This window comes from Passer montanus, unplaced genomic scaffold, assembly GCF_014805655.1.
Source record: "Passer montanus isolate IOZ18808 unplaced genomic scaffold, ASM1480565v1 scaffold13, whole genome shotgun sequence".
NCBI classification, from domain to species: Eukaryota; Metazoa; Chordata; class Aves; order Passeriformes; family Passeridae; genus Passer; species Passer montanus.
Window position 1 is genome coordinate 1,645,293 of NW_024359832.1, and position 3,277 is coordinate 1,648,569.

At 44.0% G+C, this 3,277-nt stretch overlaps 1 protein-coding gene across 2 annotated transcripts in view; it reads right to left on the reverse strand.

Moving 5' to 3' along the window:
- The window catches only part of CEP135 (centrosomal protein 135), a 33,868-nt gene extending 31,829 nt beyond the window's left edge, over nt 1-2,039 (reverse strand). For both annotated transcript variants that reach the window (XR_005626520.1, XM_039699097.1), the window contains exon 1: nt 1,926-2,039. The gene's annotated coding sequence lies outside the window, so the exon portion shown is untranslated. The remainder of the gene's footprint in view (nt 1-1,925) is intronic.
- Nucleotides 2,040-3,277: the final 1,238 nt, after the last annotated feature.

Here is a 3,277-nt window from a genome sequence, read left to right on the forward strand (position 1 = left end):
TTTTAATCAGCAGACAATCTTCTGCACATTCACTGTAAGGTAGTACTTTCTATTCTCTCTTTTCCACCAGCTTCTTTTCTCCATTTCTGACAGACACCTGCTTTCTTAACATTTGGTAAACAACCTTCTCAAAAAGCTTTTTTGTAAATCCAAGTTTTCTACATTATTTGCACCTAGTCAATTCAATCCAGAATATGCTTTTCTTTAAAGAAGCTTGTGAATCACAACCGAGTCCTGAAGAAAGGTATGTCACATCTACTAAATGTCTGTAAGTTTGCAAAATACTGGAAAGTACTCTTAACAGCTGCATAAATAGTTCACATAATTTATCATCTACATATTTCTTGCAATTTAGGATGCTGTGAAAAAAATCTAATTTCCATTTTCGATGAAAAATAGAAAAGAGAAAATGGAACAATATTTTAATTCAGCCATTTCTTAAACAGGACTTATTAATATGTCTAAATGATTACATCTCTAGTACTTTAAATCAGCCATGTGCCAAACAGGATTTATTAATATGTTTAAATGATTGCACCTCTCAGTTCCTTGCTGAAGAGTATTCAGAGCCAATTAGTCTCATTTTTTGTTCCCCCTTTGCTCATGAAGACTGCTGAAGGTGACAACATTCACCTTCATTTTATGACATGCTTGGATAGCTGTGAGCAGTCTTTTGAAGATATAAATGTTTATGTAATAGATATATGTAGCACCTAAGAATTGTTCCCTACTGTTTTAAGCCACCAATGTCCAAAATTGAACCTTGACGTGAAAGATGTGCAATAGTGGAACCCTATATCCAGCTGCTCTAGGCTTTATGTAGAGAATCAACTGGCATAAAATTGTGTGAAAGCAGCAATGTTTATAGGTATTAGATTAGCAGACTGAAGTCCTCCTGCTATTCAGAGAACAACACAGCAAAATTGATATTGAGTACAGGTTCAGAACTGTTGCAGATGCAACATTTGTGTTATCAATCAGAAAATGTAACAATAAAAAAGCAGAGCAAAGGTGGATCTTGACCATGGAAGAAATAATGCAGTCATTGAGCCATATGGACAACAAAACTACATTGCTAACAGCTGAACACAAGAAATTACTATGGACAAATGTATATACTATGAAACAAATCTTTTTTTAACTGAGTCTGTAACACTAACACCAAAGACAATCGTGATCTGCAGCTTCAGTCTCAGTTTTGGGCAACACCAAAATGCATTTTTCATTCAACAGAACTTACACGTTAAAAGTTTTTTCCTTACATCATTACTGTTCACGCAGGTACCAAAGGCACTCAGTGGAGCTGATATTTGACTGCTGCAGGCTTTAGGGCTGTGCCATGACACGAAGCTGCTGCAACATCATGTTGAAGATACACCCAAAGAGCCTGCGCTTGCTTTAGGAAAGTCTGCTTCCAAGTGGATTTGCAGGGAGCTCATTTCTGACTAAGATATTCACACAGCACGCTTGTATGAATATCATACACTTGCCAGGGGAAAGACAATACCTGTTCCGAAGAAGCAGATTATTTCGCTACAGTGTAATGAATAGGGAAAGACAACACTTGTTGAAGAAGCAGATTATTTCGCTACAGTGTAATGAATGCCAGGATGGTAAGGGTTGGAAGGCAGTTCTGGAGAGGATCCAGCCGAGGCAGGTTCCCCTGGAGCAGGTGACAGGAACGCGTCCTGCTGGGTTTAGAATGGCTCCAGAGAGGAGGACCCCACGTCCTCCCAGGTCACCTGTCCCCACACCCTGTACCTTCCCACTACAGCACAAGAAAACTCTTTCGCTCATGAGCCTGCTCATCGCCCGTCTCCCTAACCTGGGAGCTTTGCAGACCTTCCAGCAATCCCAGTCCGTACCTACACAGGGGCGGGGGTCGCTTTGCAAACAGGTTTACGGCACTTTAACCCCACACTTACCACTAAAAGCGGGGCGGCGGCGATGTCCCAGCGCCTGAAATCCTTTGAAAATGGCGCGCGGAGCGGCGGCCGCTTCCGGCCCGTCACCGCAGCAACGGGGGGACGCGCCCGCCGGGCCCGGCCCGGCCCTTCCGCCCCTTCCTTCCCGGGCCGCCCCTTCCCGGCCCGGCGGCCCTCGCGCGGCGGAACGCTTCCTGCTGCCCCGGTGTGCCAGAGCCGGGACGAGCCGCCTCGCCCGTGCCCACAGCCCGGCCACGAGAGCCTGCGAGGAGCACGGAGAGGGACGGTTCCATGGGCACATAGTGACGGGAGAGGGGGCGAAGGATGCAGGGGAAAAGAGAAGTAGGTTTAGATTGGGTGCGAGGAGGGGAGGAGGAAGCTCTTCACTGTGAGGGCGGTGAGACGCTGCACAGGTTGCCCAGAGAAGTTGTGGATGCCCCGCTCCTGGAAGGCCAGGCTGAACGGGGTTTGGAGCAGCCTGGTGTACTGGGACGTGTCCCTGCCCAGGAAAGGCGGTGGGAACTAGAGGACCTTTAAGGTCCCTTCCAACACAATTCTATGAATCTGTGAAATCTAGGTTTCATCGAGCAGGTTTGTAACAAACTCAAAAGGAAACACTCAAATTCATACTGTTTTTTTGTTCTTTGGTTTTTTGGGGTTTTTTCGTTTTTTTTTAATCTTGCATCTGCATCTCAAACATTCTACTCCTGCATGTTTATTGTACCTGTTTCTACCTTGTATACACCCCACCTCTATCCAACAACTTGGCTGTTTCACCAAGCTGTATGGAAAACCCAGGTCCTGAAGTAGCAGAGGTTTGTAACAAACTCAAAAGGAAAAACTCAGATTCATATTGGTTTCTTGATCTTTGGTTTTTTGGTTTTTTTGTGGGTTTTTTTGTTTTTTTTTTTTTTTTTTTAAATCTTTAATCTGCATGTTTATTGTACCCGTTTCTACCTTGTATACACCCCACCTGTATCCAACAACTTGGCTATTTTACCAAGCTGTATGGAAAACCCAGGTCCTGAATCCCTGGCAGTTGAAGCTCCAGGAGGAGGAAGGATTTACATGAGGTTTAGAGTACACTGATACTACGGTGCAGAAATGCAACAATTCTTCAATAGCCAGCAGCAAAACAATGGAATTAACTCCTGGCAGCTGAAGCTCCAGGAGGAGGAAGGATTTATATGAGGTTTAGAGTACACTGATACTACATCATATTTACTAAAAGGAAGAAAAACATCATGGGTGCAGAAATGCAACAATTCTTCAATAGCCAGCAGCAAAACAATGGAATTAACTCCTTCAGGTATTTTCACCTTTTTAAAATAACTCTGCACAGAAATAAAGAA